At 37.1% G+C, this 27174-nt stretch overlaps 2 protein-coding genes across 2 annotated transcripts in view; one reads left to right on the top strand and one right to left on the bottom strand.

Annotated features, from left to right (window-relative positions):
- Positions 1–12933, bottom strand: part of MTRFR (mitochondrial translation release factor in rescue) — a 41631-nt gene extending 28698 nt beyond the window's left edge. The window contains exon 1 of the mRNA XM_053701797.1: positions 12871–12933. The gene's annotated coding sequence lies outside the window, so the exon portion shown is untranslated. The remainder of the gene's footprint in view (positions 1–12870) is intronic.
- Positions 12934–12967: 34 nt separating this feature from the next.
- MPHOSPH9 (M-phase phosphoprotein 9) overlaps positions 12968–27174 on the top strand; it is an 855600-nt gene continuing 841393 nt past the window's right edge. Inside the window, exon 1 of the mRNA XM_053699773.1 lies at positions 12968–13194. The gene's annotated coding sequence lies outside the window, so the exon portion shown is untranslated. The remainder of the gene's footprint in view (positions 13195–27174) is intronic.

Genomic DNA, 27174 nt, shown 5'->3' with positions numbered 1-27174 from the left:
ATATCAAAGCTGAATAGTTTTGGAAGTAGTTTTTAGTTATAGCTATTTTAGGGGGATATCTGTGTGTGCAGGTGACTATTACTGTGCATAATTATTAGGCAACTTAACAAAAAACAAATATATACCCATTTCAATTATTTATTTTTACCAGTGAAACCAATATAACATCTCAACATTCACAAATATACATTTCTGACATTCAAAAACAAAACAAAAACAAATCAGTGACCAATATAGCCACCTTTCTTTGCAAGGACACTCAAAAGCCTGCCATCCATGGATTCTGTCAGTGTTTTGATCTGTTCACCATCAACATTGCGTGCAGCAGCAACCACAGCCTCCCAGACACTGTTCAGAGAGGTGTACTGTTTTCCCTCCTTGTAAATCTCACATTTGATGATGGACCACAGGTTCTCAATGGGGTTCAGATCAGGTGAACAAGGAGGCCATGTCATTAGATTTTCTTCTTTTATACCCTTTCTTGCCAGCCACGCTGTGTTTTTGAAAAATTTAGCTAGGCTTGGATGTTTTTTTTCATAAGCAAAGGCTTCCGTCTTGCCACTCTACCCCATAGCCCAGACATGAAGAATACGGGCGATTGTTGTCACATGCACCACACAGCCAGTACTTGCCAGATATTCCTGCAGCTCCTTTAATAGTGCTGTAGGCCTCTTGGCTGCCTCCCAGATCAGTTTTCTTCTTGTCTTTTTATTAATCTTGGAGGGACGTCCAGTTCTTGGTAATGTCACTGTTGCGCCATATTTTCTCCACTTGATGATGACTGTCTTCACTGTGTTTCATGGTATATCTAATGCCTTGGAAATTATTTTGTACCGTTCTCCTGACTGATACCTTTTAACAATGAGATCCCTCTGATGCTTTGGAAGCTCTCTGCGAACCATGGCTTTTGCTGTAGGTTGCGACTAAGAAAATGTCAGGAAAGACCAACTAGAGCAGCTGAACTTTATTTGGGGTTAATCAGAGGCATTTTAAATGCTGGCATGTGTGTACTATTTAACATGATTTTGAATGTGATTGCTCAATTCTAAACACACCTACATCCCCACTTATGCAACCATATTATTTATTTATTTTTACTTCCCTCCACCTAGAAGTTTCAGTTTGTTTTTCAATCACGTTGTACAGTTTATAGGTCACATTAAAGGTGGAAAAAGTTCTGAAATGATTTATCTTTGTCTCATTTTTTTTAAATCACAGAAACCTGACATTTTAACAGGGGGTGTGTAAACTTTTTATATCCACTGTGTGTGTGTGTATATATATATATATATATATCTCTATCTCCAGACTATATCCCAGAGCTGGCCGGAATCCCCAGAATATACAGCAGGCCTACACAGGTAAGTGGCAAAAAAAAATCAGCCATTTCTTAGACAAAAATCTATCTACATATGTATTCACGTATATATATGTATTTACAGACATAAATACATATGTAGACATATATAGAAGTTTTTTGGAGCCCTTTGCCTTTAAGTAGAGGAAGACATATAAAAGCATATTTATGCAATATTCATTATGAATAAAGGTTTTAACTATGTATTTACTGTAAATATTTCACATTCCAATGTTCTGCACAACCACGAGAGTGAAAAAGTTTACTTTCAACTAGTAATACAAGTGCAACCCGACAGGAGCAAAAAGCTTACTTCTAGCCTAATGATCGAGTAGAAGCCTTAATTAGCGCTTCACTCTTAATATGGCCCTATATTTTTGCCATGATAGTTTGAACTAAAACATTTTTTAAAACCTTATGAAGTAATTTTGTACAGCGTGATCACTAAAAATATTAGCTTTTCGGAGGCGGAGCTAGCCACTGGAGAAAGAAGTCGTGTTTTTTTTTTTAGCTCCCTTAGCCCAAAACAAAAAAAGTCTATTTTATAGTATAACAACAACTATTTAGTTATTTATTTTTTCACTGCAATTCCTTCCTAAAAGGCTTGATACCCTGATCACAAATCCTTGCATCATTTGAAGTTTTTCAGCAACCGGAGGCCTGCATAGAGCTTCAGTCTGTAGCATCACCGTTTCCATTTCACTTGATATTGCACCGCTGGAGGGTCGAGGCTCCGCTCCGGAGGTGCTCTAAGGCTGCCAACTCCTATAATATGCTGATCCATAATCAGGCTACGCTATAAGAGGTACAGCGTTAAAGGAAATACCGGAGGAATAAAAGAAGTATGCCACATACAGAAGACTACCACATCACGAGGGGTAAGACTCGCTTCATACTTATTCTACTGTCTGCACACATACTGGAACCTTGCCCCTTTGACAAATAATTAACCCCTGGGTGGACAGTGCCACCAGGCTTCAAGTGGTGAAGAGAGGGCACTTTAATTGTTGCGGAAGCCTAATTTTAACCCACCCCATCTTAACAGTACTTACTACGCAGCAGGAAAGTCTGAGCGGGGTTCCTCTATATCTGAAACTTTCAGACAGGTTGCAGTTGCCGGAGGGTTGGGGATCCACTCCGGGTGCTCCTGTAGTAAACATTCATAGCTAAGAGGTCAAAACCACACTGAATACAGGCATAATAGGTGACACTCCTAAGTGAAAGGGAAGTAGGCGATAGGAGCGCAACATAGCCTCAGACTGAAAGACGGGAAAGAGCGCCATATTTTTCACTTTCACCTTCCTCATCAGTCCGCTGATAAACTGACTGTTCTGGAGGGCAGGGGCTCCACTCCGGAGCGGTATAGTATAGCTGAGGGTTCTTATCAATAAATCTAAGCCGTGGCGGAGGCCTGCTGAGAGTTTTGACACCATGGATGTAAACACATAATAGGGATTGGGATTGAATTGCTCTGCGTCAGAACCAGAATTATAACATTCTGAGATAGAGTGTCCACATCTGACAGTTGTATTTGGTCTTATCCCAGTTACCACACGCTAAGACATACAAAACACTAGAACAAGTTCTAAAGCAAGTATTTCTAAATAGAGTGAGAAATCTCTGGGGAAAGATAATCTATGTAACAGGCCTGAATGAGGTCTAATCTACACCCTGAAAGGCTGCTCTATCAATAGCACGGTCCTGGTCTTCTGGTGTCACACCCCTAGGTACTGCACCTTATTTCTCCTCAAGTCATATCAGTTTAACACAGCCATACACTCCCCCCTCCCCTTTCCGGATGCTAGTGGGGCAGTCTGGTCATACCCAAACACCTTTCCCGTAATCGTCCAGTGAGGACAACTTCCCTGGGGAGTAGTGTATGGTGGAGGGGAGGCACAACAAACGAAATCTACAGATATAAGGATAGAGGAGGCTGGAGATGGTGATATAAGGTGTCAGATGTAAGAAATTTGATAGAAGTTGGAACACCTCAGATATTGGGGAGACAATTAAAAGAATTTTGGAAGTACCTCACACCCTGACCCACAACACATAAGTATAGAGCCAGGATAAGTGTGGAGTCCATATCTGAGCCCAAGCAGTAGTGCGCTACCAATGTTCTGACCAACCCTAATAGGGATTAAGGAGGCATTTTCAGCAAAGATCCTGTATCTGGCAGGAATGTATCAACAAGATATATAAAACCAGCATGATGATCGCATAGTGACAAACTAAATCAATGACCCAAAAAATCTAAAACATATCTGACCTCTACACATCAGCATAAAGACCCATCTCTACGAGTGTGGCACAACGAAGTTCATCCTGGGCTCTAATTCATCAATTGCCTCACAACTGTACAACTGTGACATCTCATAAAGTGACTAAAGAAAAATCCAGCAGCACGAAAAGCAGAAGCCATTCAGTTAAAGACTAACTAAGACACAGCCAAAACAACGGCCTTAGAGAAAAATACATTGCAGATTAAAGAAATTGCTGAAAAAAGATCAACTGGAAATGGAAGAAGCTAGCTCTGTGGATATACTAGAGAATTACTCACGCAAATAAAATCCATCTTCTAAGAAGAATTCAAGTCTGCCCTTGCAGAGCTGAAAAATTATATACATGAAATTGGACATAGGACATCAGATATAGAAGAAAAGTTGGAGGACTTATCTGGGGAAATCCCTCAATTACAAACTACACTATTGGATCACTCAATATACATTAGAAAGCTTGAGGATCAGGTCGAAGATCTAGAAAATAGATCACGTTGTTCCAATTTAAGAAGTTACCAGAAGATGTTACTAATCTATTTCATTGGCTGGCTCCTGAGGTAGAGATCCCTATGCTCCTTATGGACAGGGTCCATCGGGCCCTAACCAAACCCACTCAGTCAGCTACTAGAGATATCATTGGGAAGATGCACTATTACCACATTAAAGAAGAGTCACTTAAGGCAGCTAGAACAGCGTGCAAGCTTACGTATGAGTGCAACGAGATCAAGATATATACAGACCTATCTCCGACGACATTGCGGAGGAGGGAGTTGAAGCATGTAGTACAAATTCTCATTAAAGAAAACATCAAATACAGGTGGAACTTCCCCTTCAAACTCACATTTACATATCAGAATAGCACACATTCTTGCTCCACAAATGAAGAAGGAATTATATTGCTGAGACAGCTGAACCTACTCTCTGAATCATCAGGCGATATTGGCTATCCAAAACCGCAGAGAAAGGCCCCACAGAAGGACTGGACACAAGTGGGCAAGAATGGCAAACCTAAAAGACTGTAACATACCTGTACCTTTAAATCCTAAATACCTCCCATTCTCCTCTTTCCCTTTAAATTCCCACTTCCTGCTAAACCAAATTGCTTGATTATTGAGTATTCCTTGTGCTTAGCATGTTTCTCTTTTAAAACCTTACTCCCATCAGGATGACCCACGAAGAACTCATAAACCTGAACCTCCAATTCAATGTGGGGATAATTTGGAATATGAAGTTGAACAAATTCTTGACTCTAGACTTCGACATCAACGATTGGAGTATTTGGTTAAATGGCGACACTATCCTCCTAAAGAGAATTCCTGGATACCAGTTTCTGATATCCACGCTCCACGATTATTGGCTAACTTCCATTAGAGGTTCCCTAACAAACCATGTGCCGAATCCTCTGTGCGGATTCCTTGAGGAGGGGGATATGTAACATACCTGTACCTTTAAATCCTAAATACCTCCCATTCTGCTCTTTCCCTTTAAATTCCCACTTCCTGCTAAACCAAATTGCTTGATTATTGAGTATGTTTTTGCCTACAGAACTTTGTTTCTTTTGAATCTCTTGAAGTTACTCATTTTTGTACACAGACGTCTGTGTACAATCTACTTTCTATTACTTATTGTTACCAGCAGTCCGGAGTTCATCACCTTTTTACAGAGACGCTGTCTGTGCATCTCCATCTCAAGTCATTTCACCTGCACTCTGTTCAGTCTCTCACAGACGCTGTCTGTGCATCTCCAGCTCAAGTCATTCCACCTGCACGCTGTTCAGTCTCTTACAGACGCTGTCTGTGCTTCAACATAACATCATACTCGGCTGCACGCTCTCTGGTCTAACCGCAAGTACTTATATAAACTGCCTTGTCAAACCTTTCACATATTACCTTGTATCATCCAATATTGCACTGATCAACATATACCTCTAAAATCCAATCTGTTTATACTTAACTACTTTATACTGTTACTGCGCTTCCAAAGATAATTCATCTATCACTTGATAATTATCTATAACATTACTGTAACCTTACTTCTTGAACTAAAAGGTAACTAACTCTGACTTGACATTGTCAGAGAGTAGTTTTCAAAGTGAAACTTTGTTTCTTTCCAATTCAGTATCACTGCTACATCTCAGGTCACTTGCTCATTAACCAAATCAATAGTGAGCAGAGTACATCTGTATCCAGTAGCTACAAACTCACATCTATTTACTCACTGAAAGTCAAAGAAATGTGTTGAATCATAACAAAGACCCAAGACAGAACATACTCCTGAGATGGATCATAGTCAGCCCAACAGGGACTTCGCAAATCCACCATGAGGTCACACGGAGAAGATTCAAGTAACTGCCTTATTCTTCTTAGACCCATTGCGAAATCGGCTACAGAGACAGACTGCTAGCTGGTCCTGTGTGTATTGGTATTGGCAGTCCTCAGTATCATTTGACTCATAAATGTTCATTAAAATATGATTAGAATGCATATTGTAGAGGTCATGCTCTAGTTTACCCGTTCCCCTCCCTCGCCCTACCCTCCCCCTTACCGTGCCTGAACCCCTCCTATAAAGCATAAATATCAGGATTTTATCCTTCCCCTTCCCGAATTCCGTATCCTTTTCCCCCTCCACAGGTCTCCTCAAAAGACCAGTATAACCTGGTCCCTATGCCAAATGAAGTTGCAGATGAAATATGTAATATCTGTTAATTTGTTTATTGTTATTTTGTCAATGTTATGTTACCAAGGTTTGGTAGTTATTAGCCACATGTTAATCTTATTTGCACAATTTATACGAAATTCAGAATAAAAATGCTTCAATTCTGTTAGGATGGATTATTGTAGAGGGTGGATCCAGATAACACAAGTTCACTGTAGGTTGATCCTCATTAGATGGACAGTAGCTATGGCATATACACCGCTATCACTACATTTCAGTCGACTCAGAAAAGCGCACAATTTGGTAAGACAATATGGGGATTAAAATAGTTTCACACAATGTCAGAGGTTTAAATACAAATATCAAAAGAAAATATGTTACAGGAGACACACTTTACCTCCCAGACTACACCTAAATATTGGGATAAAATATTCCCCATTCAATATCATGCAACAAATAAAAAGAAAAAAAGTGGGGTTTCATTACTTCTGCACACTTCACTAAATTTTAAGGAGGAAGTGATTAGGGACAAAGGAGGTAGGTTCCTCATTGTAAGAGGGCAAATCCAAAATGTCCTGATACTTTTAGTTAGTGTTTATGCGCCCAACACTAATCAGGCACCTTTCATTTCAAGGCTGAATAAACATCTCACACAATGGAAAAAATATAAAACTATAATAGGTGGAGACTTCAACTTAACACTCAATAAAAAGATAGGTCCACAGACCGTACTGATGAAATAATAGGACATAGACCAGTACAAAACATTCTTAATGATTTTCTTCTAGATCAGAATTTAATAGATTGCTGGAGGTCTCTCAACAAAACTGCTAGAGATTATACGTATTATTCAGCGGTCCATAAGACATACTCAAGGATAGATTATATCCTGATTAGCCAAATTATGATACCACTACTTGTTTCAGCTGACATTATCAATTGTTCGTGGTCAGACCACTCTATGGTGGAAATCACCCTCAAAGGATTGATCAATCCTAATAGAGGTAGAGCTTTGTCTCACCACCCTAGCTTACTGAAAGATAATATCCTCCTACAGAAACTACAACAAGACATAACAGAGTTCATATCAATTAATGAGGGCTCTACTTCAAACCCAATTTACTCTTGGGGAGCTCTGTAAGGGGAATTTTTGTAAGGGGATTTTTTTTTTTTTATTGCAGAATCTAACAAGAAGAAAAGACAGGATAAGGCCAGAATAGATGAACTAAAGATAGAGACCTCAGCTCTACGAAGGGAATCCATACATAATCCAAGGAAAGCCATAAACACTTAGAGAAAAGAACGGAGAGCTGAATCAATTATTAGATAAGGAGGCAATTCAAGCTATTAGACTGGTGGACACGCAATACTATATCTATGGCAATAAGCCAGACAAAATGCTTGCAAACAAATTGAAAGACATGACTAGACATTCTTCAATTCCACAAATACAACAGGCTGATGGCACAACGACTAACGACCCTTTAAAGATAGCCAACTCCTTTGCAGACTTCTATACTGATTTATATAACCTCCACCCAGCTAAAAGTTACCAAGACAAAACAACAGAACTGTATAGTTTCTTAGAGGCGTCTCATTTACCAAAGATAACTACTACTGATAGGGAGACTTTAAATGCACCAATTTTGGCTAAGGAAGCCTATAAAGTCATTAAAGACATTAAGAGAAACAAAACCCCAGGCCCGGATGGTTTTACTGGTTCCTTTTATAAAGATCTTCAACAGATCCTTGTCCCACAGCTGGTTAAATTGTTCAACCTAATTATGCAGGGAAACAGGATACCCTCTGACATGTTGCTAGCCCGCATTGCAATAGTCCCCAAACCTGACAAAAGCCCTCAATACCGCCAAAATTATAGACCCATATCACTTATCAATCAAGACATTAAACTATTTACCAAAATATTAATGAACAGACTAAATTCTATCATGGAGAAATGAATTCACTCAAATCAGGTGGGATTTATCAAACAAAGAGAGGCCCCAGATAATACTCGTAAGATTATAGACCTTTTAAATTATGCCCAACGTAGGGAGATGCCTTCTCTGTTCCTTGCCCTGGATGCAGGGAAGGCATTTGATAGAATCAATTGGGACTATATGCACGCCATGTTAGACAAGTTTGGGATCATAGGTCCATTCCATAAGGAAATCTAAACTCTATACTCACACCCTGAAGCATTAATCCAGCTAGCAGGATATCAGTCCGAAAATTAAAAAAATCGGAATGGCACGAGACAGGGGTGTCCTTTGTCCCCTCTTCTGTTTGCCCTTAGTATAGAACCATTAGCTATAAGAATTAGAGATAACCCAGATATTGCTGGAATCCCAATCGGTTCCCAAAACTACAAGATATCATTATTCGCAGACGATATCATATTAACACTTACTAAACTGCTCCTGTCGCTTCCACCTCTATATTCCACTATCCACAAATTTGGACAATTGTTGGGTTACAAAGTAAATGAAGAAAAATGTGAAGCTATAGGAATGTGGCTTCCACAACAGACAAAAAACTATTGGAAATTAATTTCGCATTTAGATGGCCTAAAAAAACGCTCAGATATCTAGGAATGAATCTGACTGCCAGGGTACATCACCTATTTAAAACAAATTACATTCTGATGTTTAAACACGTGAATCAATTGATGGTCAAATGGTCTAAGTAAAAAATGTCACTTTATGGTAGCATTATCACGGCTAAGATGTCGGTTCTTCATAAAATCCTCTACTTGTTTAGATCCTAGCCTATAACAGTACCATTAATTGAATTACGCAAAATCCAGAAAGATATACTACACTTTATATGGTAAGGTAAAAAAGCATGCATAAACAATTAATGGTCAGGAGCTGAGTAGATGGTGGAATAGGGGTCCCTGATTTAATAGTGTATTATCAAGCAGCACGTATGGCTCAGAAACTCCACTGGGCTAAACGGGGGGAGATAAACAGTGGGTTGGGTTGGAGTCCAAGATTATTGGGATAGATAGAATCCTTTGGACCCCCAAAAACAAGAGACCACGGAGACAAGTTGTATTTATAGCTATTGAGCATACTATACAGCTGTGGGACAAATTGACCAAAAATGTTTCTTTACTAGGCCGAAACTCCACTCTCACTCCACTTGTGGGTAAAGACTCCCCAATAGAGAAGATTCTGGGAGCCAAATGGGCCAATAAAGAATTGCAGATGCCTTAGAGCATAATAAACATATCCTATGACCACTACACAAAGCTTGACAGTGCAGAGGATTATCAATGGTTTCATTATTTACAATTAAAATCCAGAGTTGGTGCAGTGTTGGGGGGGGGGGGGGGGGGGGGGAGAGACAAGCAGCAGCCGCACTAGGTTTGAGGAATTGTATTTGTCTAAAAATATTATAAAAAGCTCAATTTCCAAGTTGTATTCAATATTCAACACTACTAATAGATCCATTAAGCCAACCTTCATGATAAAATGGGAGGAGGAACTGAATAACACCTGGCCACTGGACCAATGGGAGGCAAACTTATTTGGGGGTATGGCCTTCTCAGTGAATGCTTTTTTAAAGTGGTCAAGTTACTAATATTGCCCCATGGCATTGCATAGACATTTAAAAATTAAGAAGGGTTTAATTCATGAAAAGTATTAAATGTATATATATATTGAAGAATTTTTACCTTTTTACCGCTGCGACAATAAGTTCTACCGCCCGCCATATTGTCAAAATGATTGACAGATGACGAATGGGAGAGATGCGCTTATCGTCGCAGTGGTAAATAGGTAAAAATTCTTAAATATATATAAATTTAAAACTTTTCATGAATTAAATCCTTCTTTATTTTTAAATGTCTATGCAATGCCGTGGGGCAATATTAGTAAATTGACCTTCACTTTAAAAGGAGAATCTCATAAAAGTAACTTAGAAATGGTACATCTACCCAGCAAGATTCCACAACACATTAGAGCCAGGGATTCAACTATGTTATAGAGGTTGTGGGGCACGGGGCACATATCTACATATGTGGTGGAGTTGTCCCAAAATTAGAGGCATATGGGAAGAAACAGCTAGATTTTTAGGAAGGTTGTTTTCTAAGGAAATAACGCTCACACCAGAACAAGCCCTTTTACACTTTCCAAATAAGGATATCCTCAAACATCATCACAAACTAGCAGAAATTATATACATTGTAACGAGACTGAGCATAGCCAAATTTTGGAAATTGGTCCATCCATCTCACGCGTATGTATTACGCAAATTAGAATACCATTTTCATAGATCCGAACTAACGGCAAAAATTCTGGACAGGCAAAATCAATTCATAGCAGAGTGGGAGCCCTGTATAATGTTCTATGAGGAAACAAGAAGAGAGAGTAGGGGGATAGGGGTGGGAACATAGGTCAGAAATATTCTTATTAATTGTTGGATTGACATTGCGATCATAAGAGACTTAGTAGATGCTGGTGAAATAAATTCTGAATTTAATTACTTGTCAAAACTATGCAATATTTATTATGTTGGTACAATTGTGCACTTTTTGTTTCTTTTGTACTGATTTACATATTTTTAAATAAAAGAAAAATTATTTCATTAAAAAATATATTAGCTTGGTCAATCTTCAGTGAAAAGGCAACACAAAACTGACCTGCAAAAAGCTTAATAATTATAACTAGCATCACTTTTTTTTTTTTTAACAGTATCCTAAAATTAATCACATTTATATTGTTGTTTAGGCAACTGGAAATGTTTTTTTTAAATGGTGTGGAAGATCAACAAACTTTAAACAAAAATAAGATGATGCTAAACTGGTGGCCCATGGGCCACATTGCAGCTCTTTGCACTAGTTTTACCAGCCCCAGGGAAAAAGTAGAACTAAAAGCATGTGCCACAGTTTTTGAGGTCCCAGGAAAAAGTGGAACTAAATATATGTACTTTGAGGACTTCAGTTTAGTGTGCAAACTCTATTGAGCCCTCTGAAAGGGAGAACAGCAGCATACCCTGCAACATTACGTGCCCATTTTTTTTATAATCCTATTAAAAACAAGGGCACTTTATTAATTCATAAAAATTGACATTTCACTCCTTTTCTTCAAAAACGTACCTTTTAATCCTGAAAGCTGCTCCAGCGCTTCCTCCGCCCGTCGCAAACCCTCTTTGCGGGTAAAAAATTACGAATCCGGCTTCCTCCAATCACGGAGTTGCATCAGGCCATGATCCCCCCCAGCGGAAAGCCGTGATTGGAGGAAGCCGGATTCGTAATTTCTGAGGCTTCCGACGGCCGGGGGAATCGCTGGAGCGGCTTTCAGGATTAAAAGGTAAGTTTTTGAAGAAAAGGAGTGAAATGTCAATTTTGTTGAATTAAAGTGCCCTTGTTTTTAATAGGTTTATTAAAAAACGGGCACTAATTCATCCAAATTGACCTTCACTTTAAATATGACCATGTTGCACTAGACATGTTTAAGAAATACATTGTATGTTTAATATCAATAAACTGATATGCAGCCCTCATTGATTTAAAATATAAAAGGTTTAAAGGGACATAAATATGCATAAAATATAGTATAATGCGTTAAAGCTTGGTTTATTTTTGCTCTTTTCCTTGCACATTATGTTTAACCCCTGCAGAGATTAAACACATAGTTAAATTCAGCTCCTGAGCAACCATACGTTACTCTGGAACCTACTTTATTAATTCATAAAAATTGACATTTCACTCCTTTTCTTCAAAAACGTACCTTTTAATCCTGAAAGCTGCTCCAGCGCTTCCTCCGCCCGTCGCAAACCCTCTTTGCGGGTAAAAAATTACGAATCCGGCTTCCTCCAATCACGGAGTTGCATCAGGCCATGATCCCCCCAGCGGAAAGCCGTGATTGGAGGAAGCCGGATTTGTAATTTCTGAGGCTTCCGACGGCCGGGGGAATCGCTGGAGCGGCTTTCAGGATTAAAAGGTAAGTTTTTGAAGAAAAGGAGTGAAATGTCAATTTTGTTGAATTAAAGTGCCCTTGTTTTTAATAGGTTTATTAAAAAACGGGCACTAATTCATCCAAATTGACCTTCACTTTAAATATGACCATGTTGCACTAGACATGTTTAAGAAATACATTGTATGTTTAATATCAATAAACTGATATGCAGCCCTCATTGATTTAAAATATAAAAGGTTTAAAGGGACATAAATATGCATAAAATATAGTATAATGCGTTAAAGCTTGGTTTATTTTTGCTCTTTTCCTTGCACATTATGTTTAACCCCTGCAGAGATTAAACACATAGTTAAATTCAGCTCCTAAGCAACCATACGTTACTCTGGAACCTAGATGAACACATCTGGTGACCCAATAACAATAGGAATGCCTCAGTAACCACCAATCACCAGCTATTTTCTAGTAGTGCATGATTGACGAGCCTCAACAAAAGGCCAAATGAACTAAATAGTACATTTGATAATATTGTAGAAGTAAAATGAAAAGTAACTAGACGGACGACTAAAATGCCCACCCACTCCCAGACTCTATATGAAATCGTAATATCGTATTATACACGAAAAGGACTAATCATCTTGGATCTGAAATTACATACCCACACGATTTGCTGACTACTGCACATGCGCATTATGACAACTTATTGTCAATCTTGTGTGGAAGGACGCCTACCATCTTAACTAAGGGCAGCAGTCTTTAGCCTGAGCCTCTCGTTTGAAAAAACTGATCAGCCAATCAGCTGTAACTAGCAAATGTAAGGCTTTTCGTTATCGGACTAAGCAGACAGGGCTTTTTTTTTATATTAACATTCAACTTTATTGTAAAATGACAACGTTGACACTGCAGAAGTAAACTGGGTTAAATGGATCGGATTGTTCCCAGGTCGGGTATGTGACAGCGCAATATGGTCTGGGAAAGGAAGGTAGGTGATAGCAGACTAGTGTTCATTCATAATCTGCAATGCATTTAATGTGACATTAGACATCCTTATTGTACTAAGCACCTAGCAGGAAACAGCACCAACACTTGCCACAATCGTATTATTTATTATTTACATCGCCGTTTGAAAAATGTTCTGTTCTAGCCCATCCACTGTTGTCAATAGTTTTCAACATAGCCATTGGCCTAGTCGTTTTTCCCCATGTAAACACGTAACTATCTTGCAATTCTCTTCTGGAATCTAGATGATCCCACTGCACCTTCAAATTCTTATTGGCTGCGCGGGTTTTTATTGTCGCTCATACTTAGGCTTGTAACAAAACAAGCCCAAGTTCAGACATATTAACCCTTTGCCGTGCATTGCTCAGCCCATACACTATATAGTCACAAGCAACACTGGTGATTCGGTGAAACATAGCTCAGCAATTTCCTTTGCCACATGATTGTTTCACGAAAGGGAGTATGAGCTCTCTAAATATTAATCATCTTTAATGCATAACAAAGGAATTTAGCGAGAGCTCTCCTTTTCAGTAAATTTTGTGTTTTTCATTGGCTTAGTGTCTCTGTCCTTTTAGTTTCGTCATCATGATTCACTATAGAATGATTATAGATTAGTTTTAGAAATGAGACTTCTATTATTTATTACAAGTATATTGCTCTTAACCAATTGTTTGCCGTAGAGCAAATAGCCCTTAACATGGAATATATAGTTACCGTGATAATAATTTGTGGTTATATTATTGAGGCGAATGTTGTTTTCGGTGATATATTAAGAAGCACGCATTATCTTAAATCATTCACCACGTGATTTATATAGTCCCGCCAATGTAATATGAAGTGTCGGCTGTAAATTGTTGATGGATCGACGTGCGGACCAATTCGTTCATGAGGTTGATGTCAACATTTGTAGCATCTCCCAATGGGAAATGAAGGGCGGGGCTGCTCAAGCTGGGAGTCATGCTGCTGCTAAAGTACTGTCTGACTGTGACAGTGACATTTGTGTTTTTTGTTGGAAGGAAAGGTTGTGCTACTGCAAGTTTTGCAACAATAAAGGCTGGTATCATGTCAAGTAAAAAAACAAAAACCAAGTGCCCTCAATATGTAGCTCCTGTGTGTGCACATTTAGGGAATACATTATCATTATTAAAGGGATAGTCTAGTCAAAATTAAACTTTCATGATTCAGATAGAGCATGCAACTTTCTAATTTACTCCTAGCATTAATTTTTCTTCATTCTCTTGGTATCTTTATTTGAAAAAGCAAGCATTTAACCATAGGAGATGGACCATTTTGGTTCAGAACCTGGGTAGCACTTGCTGATTGGTGGCTACCTTTAGACACTATAATCCAAGATAATTCAGCACCAGTGTAGAGTGCTTACTGCCAGGCCTCACACAAATGGCCCATAACATAAAAAGTCAGAGGCGGCAGCAGCACCACTTGAAAGTGCATTAAAGTTAAAATATCAACGTTTCGGACATAGTAGTCCTTAATGATGCACTTTCAATCAATCTTGAGTTTTTTCAGGTGGTGCTGCTGCCTCTAAACTTTTAAATTTAGACACCAATCAGTAAGTGCTACCCAGGTGCTGAGCCAAAAATGGGCCGGCTCTTAAGCTTACAAACTTGCTTTTTCAAATAAAGATACAAAGAGAACAAAAACAAATGATACTAGAAGTAAATTGGAGAGTTTCTTAAAATTGCATGCTGCTCTATCTGAATCATGAAAGATTCATTTTGACTAGACTATCCCTTGAAAGCAAAATTTACAAACCTACAATATAACAAATCAGAGAGAACTGGACATTTTTTTAAATCTAATTATCTGAGTCACCAGAAAGGGCTGACCCCACCGTGCCTTCAGCGCTGCTGATGTAGCAAAAAATTGAATTTGAGCTATGTAATGTGTTTTTTTTTAACGTTAAAGGAACAGTAAAGTCAAAATTAAAGGGACATGATTCAGATAAAGCATACAATTTTTAACAAGTTTCCATTTCTATTATGTAATTTTCTTTGTTCTCTTAGTATCCTTTGTTTAAAATCATACATAGGTAGTCTCATAGACCCAATGCACTACTGGGAGCTAGCTGCTGATTGGCGACTCCACATATGTGCCTCTTGTCATTGGTTCTGCCATTGTCTTCAGCTAGCTTCCTGTAGTGCAATACTGCTGCTTCAACAAATAATACTAAAGGAATGAAGCAAATTTGCTAATTGAAGTAAATTGGAAAGTTGTATTCTCTATATGAGACTTGGAAGTTTTGGGTTACATTGCCCTTCAAAATTGAATAGATTGGAATAGCACATGGACTTGTAAACAAATTTACGATTTACTTCTATTATTGATTTTGCTTAGTTCACTTGGTATCCTTTGTTAAAGAGTAATCCTAGGTGAGCTTAGGCGCATGCATGTCTTTTGCCATCTGACAGCAAAGTTTGCAATAATGTTTATAGCAATGTTATATATAGTTGCAAGCACTGCTGCTATAGAATGCTAAAGACACATGTATGCTCCTATCAATCTACATAGGGTTTATAGTAATGTTATTACAAAGAAAGGTGCGCTACAGAGCTATGGGGTCAATGAAGAACAGATTAAGACAGTGTATTACCTATAATCTAAAATACTTAGAAGCGATAAATCAAGACAGAGAAAATGTTAATTATATAAAAATATAATTATTTTATTCTTATACACAGGAATCTAAAAAATATGTATAAAATATACTAGATTTGTGGGTGTAATTCTTAAAAACCATAAAATATGACCGGTCATATATCTGTAATAGAACAACTTCCACCTTAAGGATGTACCACTTATTTAGTATATAATTATCACCTTGACTTCAAACCACTTACTAGTGAATATATAAGGGACATTTATGTTAAAGGTAGTGGTTTATAAATCCTGATATGAGGGATAAAGTTCTCTTCTTGTAAATCCTAATATAATAAATTGATGAAAAACATAATTTATGTAAGAACTTACCTGATAAATTCATATCTTTCATATTAGCAAGAGTCCATGAGCTAGTGACGTATGGGATATACATTCCTACCAGGAGGGGCAAAGTTTCCCAAACCTCAAAATGCCTATAAATACACCCCTCACCACACCCACAATTCAGTTTAACGAATAGCCAAGAAGTGGGGTGATAAGAAGGAGCGAAAGCATCAAAAATAAGGAATTGGAATAATTGTGCTTTATACAAAAAAATCATAACCACCACAAAAAAGGGTGGGCCTCATGGACTCTTGCTAATATGAAAGAAAGGAATTTATCAGGTAAGTTCTTACATAAATTATGTTTTCTTTCATGTAATTAGCAAGAGTCCATGAGCTAGTGACGTATGGGATAGCAGATACCCAAGATGTGGAACTTCCACGCAAGAGTCACTAGAGAGGGAGGGATAAAATAAAGACAGCCAATTCTGATGAAAAATTAATCCACTACCCAAATCAAAAGTTTCAATTTTTATAATGAAAAAAACTGAAATTATAAGCAGAAGAATCAAACTGAAACAGCTGCCTGAAGTACCATTCTACCAAAACTGCTTCTGAAGAAGAGAAAACATCAAAATGGTAGAATTTAGTAAAAGTATGCAAAGAAGACCAAGTCATTGCTTTGCAAATCTGATCAATCGAAGCTTCATTCTTAAAAGTCCAGGAAGTAGAAACTGACCTAGTAGAATGAGCCGTAATCCTCTGAGGCGGGGATTAACCCAACTCCAAATAAGCATGATGAATCAAAAGCTTAACCAAGATGCCAAAGAAATGGCAGAAGCCTTCTGACCTTTCCTAAAACCAGAAAAGATAACAAATAGACTAGAAGTCTGTCTGAAATCTGAGTAGCTTCAACATAATATTTCAAAACTCTTACCACATCCAAAAAAATGTAAGAATCTTACCAAAGAATTCTTAGGATTAGGACACAAGGAAGGGATAATAATTCCTCTACCAATGTTGTTAGAATTCACAACTTTAGGTAAAAATTGAATTGAGGACAGCAAAAACCACCTTCTCCCGATGAAAAATCAGAAAAAGGAGATTCACAAGAAAGAACAGATAATTCAAAAAACTGTTCTAGTTGAAGAGATGTCTAAAAAGAACAATACTTTCCATGAAAGTAATTAATGTCCAAAGAAAGCATATGCTCAAACAGAAGAGCCTGTAAAGCCTTCAGAACCAAAATAAGACTCCAAGGAGGAGAAATTGGCTTAAATGACAGGCTTGATACGAACCAAAGCCTGAACAAAACAATGAATATCAGAAAGATTTAGCAATTCTTACTGTGAAACAGCACAGGAAAAGCAGAGATTTGTCCTTTCAAGGAACATACAGACAAAAACTTATGAAGAAACTATAAAATCCTAGGAATTCTAAAAGAATGCCAAGAGAATTCATAAGAAGAGCATCATGAGATGTAAATCTTCCAAACTCGATAATAAATCCTACTAGACATAGATTTACGAGCCTGCAATATAGTATTAATCACTGAGTCAGAGAAACTTCTATGACTAAGTACTAAGCGTTACATTTTCATACCATCAAATTAATAATTTGAATTCCTGATGAAAAAAACGAATGTTAAGATATAAGGTCTGGCCTTAATGGAAGTAACCAAGATTGGCAACTGAACATCCGATCAAGAACCATATACCAAAACCTGTGTGGCCATGCTAGAGCCACCAGCCACACCAAAGATTGCTCTCTGATGATTTTGAAAATCACTCTTAAAAGAAGAACCAGAGATGAAAAAATATAGGCAGAATGATAATTCCAAGGAAGTGTAAATGCATACACTACTTCCGCCTTAGGATCCCTGGACCTGAATAGGCCCCTGGGAAGTTCCTTGTTTAGATGAGATGCCAACAGATCTATTTCTGGAAGCCCTCACATCTGAAAAATTGAAAACATATCTGGGTAAAGAGACCATTCTCCCGGATGTAAAGCTTGATTGACAGAGATAATCCGCTTCCCAATGTCTATACCTGGGAAAAAGACCACAGAATTTAGATAGGAGCTGGATTTAGCCCAAGCAAATATCCGAGATACTTCTGTCACAGCCTAAGGACTGATAGTCCCACCCTGATAATTGAAATACGCCACAGTTGTGACATTGTCTGAAAAAAACAATAAACGTCTCTTCTTAAAAAAGAAACCAAACTGAAGAACTCTGAGAATGCATGGAGTTCCAAAATATCAAATGGTAATCTCGCCTCCTGAGATTTCCAAACCCCTTGTGCTGACAGAGATCCTCAAACAACCTCCCAACCTAAAAGACTCGCATCTGTAGAGATCATGGTCCAGGTTGAAAGAACCAAAGAGACCTGTAGAACTAAATGATGGTGATCTTAACCACCAAATCAAAGATAGTTAAACATTAGGATTCGAAGATATAAAAAGTGATATCCTAGAATCCCTGCACCATTATTCAGCATAAAAAACTGGAGAGGTTTCCTATGAAAATGAGCAAAGGGAAACGAATCCAATGCAGCAGCCATGAGACCTAAAACTTCAATGCATATATAGCAACTGAAGGAAATAATAGAGACTGAAGGTTCCGACAGACGGAACCCAATAAAATTGTCACTTGTCTGTTAGAGACAAAGACATTGACACAAACTATCTGGAAACCTAAAAAAGGTGACCCTTTTTGAGGAATCAAGAAGCTTTTGATAAAAAGATCCTCTAACCATGTCTTGAAGAAACTAAGTTGAATCATATGAGATTCCGCAGAGCGAAAAGACTGAGCCAGTACCACGAGACTGTCCAAATAAGGAACACTGAGAACCTTGAAAAGATTCTTAGAACTGTCGCTAGACCAGAAGGAAAAGCAACAAATTGGTAATGCTTGTCAAAAAAGAGAATCTCAAAAAGATATGCATCTATTGTATCTATTGTAAACAAATAATGCATCACTGACCAAAAAAGGCAAAATAGACTATATAAACGCCATTCTAAAAGATGGTATATTTATATGACAATTCAGAAAGATTTTCTATCTTCAGAACAATGAATAGTCTTGAAAAAACCCCCAAACCCATTTCCTAAAAATGGAACTGGAATAAATACCCCAGAAAACTCCAGGTCTGAGCAGCGCTTAATCCCCAACGGGTGATCAGCCGCGCTTCATCAAAACCCAAAATATATAGGACTGAAACACACTTAAGGAAAGTGTTAGCCTTACTGGAATAGCTGGAATATAATAGAGAAAAAAAGACTTCTCACAGACGGTTTTACTCTGAATCTTATTCTGTCCCCAAAATCTAAGAAATTTGGACCGAATAGCACCAAACAAATTTCAAAAAAGTCTTAACCTGCCCCTTACCAGCCAAGCTGGAATACGGCACATACATGCAAATTTAGGGAGCGGATTTTGAACTAAAAAACTTCCAATCAAAAACATGTTACTTGGGTAAGAATTTAGGATTTCGTTCCTTAGTAAGAACAACAAAACTAATATGAGCTTAAAGTTTTAGTTTTAGAACTCAATCTTGAAGCCCAGAGTAACAGTTAAGAATTGAATCCAATTATGAACCAAATAATTGATTATCTTGGAAAAAAAAAGAAATATGGATTTTTTTAGAAATCACAAAATTCTTCTAGCTAAAACAGCTAAAGACATAAAAAAAAAAAAACCTAATTTGCAAAAATATTCAATAAAATGAAGACACAAATGAAATTATCAAGTTAAAGGACCAGTCAACACACTGGACTTGCATAATCAACAAATGCAAGACAACAAGACAATACAACAGCACCTAGTCTGAACTTCAAATGAGCAGTAGATTTTGTCCCTATAACAATGCTAAATAAATCATAATCCGATACTTGATCTTAAAGTATCCCAACAGAAAAATTAAGCAATTGCAACATCATCCAAATAAATCACAGGTCCAAGAAAAGTACCTGAAAATAAATAATTTTCCTTAAATAAGATACAACCATCTAAAGGAAAATAAATACTATTTTGCTATAGAAACAATAGCATATTTAGCAGGAGTAGAGAGAGCCCCAATAAATTGGGGAACCCTCAAAACTGAAATTAACTGCTGGCAAAGAATATAATTAAAAAACCCTTGAAGAAGGAATAAAAGAAAATGCTCAGCCTATTCCATTCCCTAGTATCAGGAACTGGAAAAAAAACTCTGAAAACACAGAAGATTAAATAAGCAGAAATAAAATGCTAGCTAGTCTTGAAAAATAACTAGTTACCTCAATATCCAAAATAATCAACATCTCTTCAACAAAGAACAAATGTACTCTAATAAAAATAAAAAAGTAGATTTGTTAGTGTCAATATCTGATGAATAAAATTCTGAATGAGAAAAAACACCATGAGAGAAGGATAATTCAGTATGTTGTTGGTCATTTGAAACTTCATCAACTAAAAAAGAAGTTTGAAAAAGACCTAAAAATTTTATTAGAAGGCGCGATGTCAGACAAAGCCTTAACATAGAATCAGAAAAATATTCTTATACATTTTTCTTATAAAGTATAACTTGTACATAAGATGTAAAAAGAATAGCAATATATGAAGCATAAATACTAATAGATTCTGCATGTAAAAGTTTATCATGATAACTTATTACAAACCATAGCTAAAGATAAACATTCATAACATTAAAATAAATTAACTTAGCTTTGGTAGGACTGATATCAGTCAACAGGAATCCGTTAGCATGTTCTGATTCAGGAACAGTATACAAAATATCTTGCAATATGTAATAGAGAAAAACAACATATAAGCAAAATGACCAAATTCCTTAAATGACAGTTTCAGGAATGGGAGAAAAATGCAAAATAAATAAGCCTCTAGCAACCAGAAGCAGCAAAAAATATGAGACTTAAATAATGTGACCCACATTATTGGGGCCAAATACAACGCCCATATCTTTTGGCGCCAAATATGACGTCACATCTTCTGACGCCGAAACCGACGCCCACATTTTTTGGCGCAAAAAACCGTCTGAATACACATGCGTCAAAAAAATGACGTAACTACGGCGCCGGAAATGACCAAATTTTGCGCCAAAAAAGTTTGCGCCAAAAATGACGCAATAAAATGAAGCATTTTCTGCCCCCGCGAGCCTAACAGCCCGCAGGGAAAAATAGTCAATTGAAAATTTTTCAAGGTAAGAAAAAATATATATTCATATGCATTATCCCAAATAATGAAACTGACAGTCTGAATGAAGGAATACTGATTATCCTGAATCATGGCAAATATAAGTTTAAACACATATATTTAGAACTTTACATATAAAGTGCCCAACCATAGCTTAGAGTGTCACGAAAAATAAGACTTACTTACCCAAGGACACTCATCTACATATAGTAGATAGCCAAACCAGTACTGAAACGAGAATCGGTAGAGGTAATGCTATATAAGCGTATATTGTCGATCTGAAAAGGGAGGTAGGAGAAGAAATCTCTAAGACCGATAACAGAGAACCTATGAAATAGATCCCCTAGAGGAAGACCATTGTATTCAAATAGGCAATACTCTCTTCACATCCCTCTGACATTCACTGCACTCTGAGAGGAAAACCGGGCTTCAGCCTGCTGCGAAGCGCATATCAACGTAGAATCTAGCACAAACTTACTTCACCACCTCCATGGGAGGCAAAGTTTGTAAAACTGAATTGTGGGTGTGGTGAGGGGTGTATTTATAGGCATTTTGAGGTTTGGGAAACTTTGCCCATCCTGGTAGGAATGTATATCCCATACGTCACTAGCTCATGGACTCTTGCTAATTACATGAAAGATATCCAACTAAGTTGCGTGAATAAAATTTCCAGAGTCAATAGCGAGTGCTGGCTGACTTATTCGTATAGGTTTAGCAAAACAGTGCCTAGTCAGCTTATATCGAATGTCACAATCAACTTTCCATCAGACTGTTCCAACAGATACCACACTAGTACGGGCTAATACACCTCTTTTGTCTACCTTATTGCAGCTCGAATTATTGTTGGTGTAGCGGGGCACAGGTGTCTCTCTAGCTCCGTCTAGTTGGTTCTTCCGGGTTGGTCTCTCTGTGTGCTCCTATGGGAAGTAGTTCCGTGACGGCTTATATCCTTACTCTGCGCAGAGTGTGTGTTTCTTTTACAGGAAAGTAGTTCCTTGATGAATCTGTGTCAGTCCTCTACGAATATTAACTTCTTTCAATGTCAGCAAACTGAACTTGTACCATCTTGCTGACATTGACAGAAGTTAATATGGAAGTTGTTCTATTACATATATATGACCGGCCATATTTTATGGTTTTTAAGAATTACACCCACACATCTAGTATATTTTATACATATTTTTTAGATTCCTGTGTATAAGAATAAAATAATTATATTTTTATATAATTCACATTTTCTCTGTATTGATTTATCGCTTCTAATTATTTTAGATTATAGGTAATACACTGTCTTAATCTATTCTTCATTGACCCCATAGCTCTGTAGCGCACATATACACCTTTATTTGTAATTGCTGTATATATCTTTTTTGCTTTTTGGGAGCAGAATAGTATACGTGCAGGGGTAAACTTAACACACCTCTGTCCTCGACTTATAGTAATGTTATACATATTTATAAACACTGCTGTTATAGATTGCTAAAGACACATGTACGCTCCTATCAATCTACATAGGGTTTATTGTAATGTTATACATATTTATAAACACTGCTGTTATAGAATGCTAAAGACACATATACGCTCCTACTCCTATCAATCTACATAGAGTTTATAGTAATGTTATACATATTTATAAACACTGCTGTTATAGAATGCTAAAGACACATGTACACTCCTAAGCTCCTATCACTCTACATAGGGTTTATAGTAATGTTATACATATTTATAAACACTGCTGTTATAGATTGCTAAAGACACATGTACGCTCCTATCAATCTACATAGGGTTTATTGTAATGTTATACATATTTATAAACACTGCTGTTATAGAATGCTAAAGACACATATACGCTCCTACTCCTATCAATCTACATAGAGTTTATAGTAATGTTATACATATTTATAAACACTGCTGTTATAGAATGCTAAAGACACATGTACACTCCTAAGCTCCTATCACTCTACATAGGGTTTATAGTAATGTTATACATATTTATAAACACTGCTGTTATAGATTGCTAAAGACACATGTACGCTCCTATCAATCTACATAGGGTTTATTGTAATGTTATACATACAGTATTTATAAACACTGCTGCTGTAGAATGCTAAAGACACATGTAAGCTCCTATCACTCTACATAGGGTTTATAGTAATGTTATACATATTTATAAACACTGCTGTTATAGAATGCTAAAGACACATGTACGCTCCTATCAATCTACATAGGGTTTATTGTAATGTTATACAGGTGGCCCTCGTTTTACAACGGTTCAATTTACACCGTTTCAGAATAACAACCTTTTTTTCCAGTCATGTGACTGCTATTGAAAAGCATTGAGAAGCAGTGCATTTATTAAAATAGCCAGTAGGTAGAGCTGTCCGCTTGTGTTGCAGCAAAGCCAAGCAAGCTGAAATTAATCAGTTTAACCAGACCTGAGCTATCGAGCAGATTTATAGACAGGAACAAGATCTTCCTGTCTATAAATCAGTCCTGATTGGAATGCATAGAAAGAACTGTTTGCAGAAAAATGCAAGTGAAGTCTGTGTTGTCTGATTATTTTATTAGATTTATAATGCTGTTTAGCAAATGTTTTTGATCATTTAACATAGTTTAATTATATATTCTGTGTTGTGTGATTATTTTATTAGGTTTATAATGCTGTTTAGCATTTAAAGTCTTCATTTCAAAGCTTTAAAAATAATGTATTAGGTGTTACTTATGACAATTTTGAGAGGGGCCTGGGACCTATCTCCCTCACTTCTTATTGACTTTCATTATAAACTGGGTTTCAATTTACAACGGTTTCGATTTACAACCATTCCTTCTGGAACCTAACCCCGGCGTAAACTGAGGGCTACCTGTACATATTTATAAACACTGCTGTTATAGAATGCTAAAGACACATGTACGCTCCTACTCCTATCAATCTACATAGGGTTTATAGTAATGTTATACATATTTATAAACACTGCTGCTATAGAATGCTAAAGACACATGTACGCTCCTACTCCTATCAATCTACATAGGGTTTATAGTAATGTTATACATATTTATAAACACTGCTGTTATAGAATGCTAAAGACACATGTACGCTCCTATCAATCTACATAGGGTTTATTGTAATGTTATACATATTTATAAACACTGCTGTTATAGATTGCTAAAGACAAATGTACGCTCCTACTCCTATCAATCTACATAGAGTTTATTGTAATGTTATACATATTTATTAACACTGCTGTTATAGATTGCTAAAGACACATGTACGCTCCTATCAATCTACATAGAGTTTATAGTAATGTTATACATATTTATAAACACTGCTGTTATAGAATGCTAAAGACACATGTACGCTCCTAAGCTCCTATCAATCTACATAGGGTTTATTGTAATGTTATACATATTTATAAACACTGCTGTTATAGAATGCTAAAGACACATGTACGCTCCTATCAATCTACATAGGGTTTATTGTAATGTTATACATATTTATAAACACTGCTGTTATAGAATGCTAAAGACACATGTACGCTCCTATCAATCTACATAGGGTTTATTGTAATGTTATACATATTTATAAACACTGCTGTTATAGAATGCTAAAGACACATGTACGCTCCTATCAATCTACATAGGGTTTATTGTAATGTTATACATATTTATAAACACTGCTGTTATAGAATGCTAAAGACACATGTACGCTCCTATCAATCTACATAGGGTTTATTGTAATGTTATACATATTTATAAACACTGCTGTTATAGAATGCTAAAGACACATGTACGCTCCTATCAATCTACATAGGGTTTATTGTAATGTTATACATATTTATAAACACTGCTGTTTATAGAATGCTAAAGACACATGTACGCTCCTATCAATCTACATAGGGTTTATAGTAATGTTATACATATTTATAAACACTGCTGTTATAGAATGCTAAAGACACATGTACGCTCCTATCAATCTACATAGGGTTTATTGTAATGTTATACATATTTATAAACACTGCTGTTTATAGAATGCTAAAGACACATGTACGCTCCTATCAATCTACATAGGGTTTATTGTAATGTTATACATATTTCTCTTGTTAAGTGTATTCAGTCCACGGGTCATCCATTACTTATGGGATCACCCAAGCAGAGCTGCTATATAGCTCCTCCCCTCACATGTCATATCCAGTCATTATCTTGCAACTCAACTAGATAGGTCGTTGTGAGAGGTCTGAGGTGTTTTTATACTTAGTTTATTTCTTCAATCAAAAGTGTGCTGTTTGTTCTCAGGCAGTATTTAGAAGAAGAATCTGCCTGCGTTTTCTATGATCTTAGCAGAAGTAACTAAGATCCACTGGCTGTTCTCGCACATTCTGAGGAGTGGGGTAACTTTAAGAAAGGGAATAGCATGCGTGGAATCCTGCAAACGAGGTATGTGCAGTAAATTATTTTTCTAAGGAATGGAATTGACTAAGAAAATACTGCTGATACCGATGTAATGTAAGTACAGCCTTAAATGCAGCGGCGACTGGTATCAGGCTGATGAATGTATGTACAATAAGTAATTTTCTAAGGAATGGAATTTGACTAAGAAAATACTGTTAATACCGAAGTATTGTATAAGCCTTAACTGCAGTAGAAGCGACTGGTAGCAGGCTTATTAATAACACTATCTAACTTTTAAAGTGTATGTTTAAAACGTTTACTGGCATATTATTCGTTTTTTGTGAGGTACTTTGGTGATAAATCTTTTGGGGCATGAAATTTTCCACATGGCTGTTGTTTATTTCTATATAGAAACGATTAACTGAGGTTTCCCACTGTTGTAATAGGAGTGGGAGGAGCCTATTTTAGCGCTTTTTTGCGCAGTAAAAATTCAGTTTCAGTCTTCCTGCTTCTTCCTCCTTGATCCAGGACGTCTCTAGAGAGCTCAGGGGTCTTCAAAAGTCATTTTGAGGGAGGTAATCAGTCACAGCAGACCTGTGACAGTGTTTGACTGTGATAAAAAACGTTAATTGTTAATTTGATTATCCGTTTTTGGGTATTAAGGGGTTAATCATCCATTTGCTAGTGGGTGCAATACTCTTCTAACTTAATACATTTACTGTGAAGATTTGGTTGCTATAACTGATTTGGTTCTTTATTTCAACTGTGACTTTTTTTGTGCTTCTTAAAGGCGCAGTAGCGTTTTTTATATTGCTTGTAAATTTACTTAAAAAGGTTTTTCCAAGCTTGCTAGTCTCATTGCGAGTCTGTTTAAACATGTCTGACACAGATGAATCTGCTTGTTCACTATGTTTGAAGGCCAATGTGGAGCCCCACAGAAATATGTGTACTAAATGTATTGATGTCACTTTGAATAAAAGTCAATCTATATCTGTAAAGAAATTATCACCAGACAACGAGGGGGAAGTTATGCCGACTAACTCTCCTCACGTGTCAGTACCTTCGCCTCCCGCTCAGGGGGCGCGTGATATTGTGGCGCCAAGTGCATCAGAGAGGCCCATACAAATCACTTTGCAAGACATGGCTGCTGTTATGACAGAGGTATTATCTAAATTGCCTGAATTAAGAGGCAAGCGCGATAGCTCTGGGTTAAGGACAGAGCGCGCTGATGATGTGAGAGCCATGTCTGATACTGCGTCACAATTTGCAGAACATGAGGACGGAGAGCTTCATTCTGTGGGTGACGGATCTGATCCAGGAAGACCGGATTCAGAGATTTCTAATTTTAAATTTAAGCTTGAGAACCTCCGCGTATTGCTAGGGGAGGTATTAGCGGCTCTGAATGATTTTAACACGGTTGCAATTCCAGAGAAAGTATGTAGGTTGG

The sequence above is a fragment of the Bombina bombina genome, chromosome 2 (assembly GCF_027579735.1).
Source record: "Bombina bombina isolate aBomBom1 chromosome 2, aBomBom1.pri, whole genome shotgun sequence".
NCBI classification, from domain to species: Eukaryota; Metazoa; Chordata; class Amphibia; order Anura; family Bombinatoridae; genus Bombina; species Bombina bombina.
This window is presented reverse-complemented; position numbering and strand designations above follow the sequence as displayed.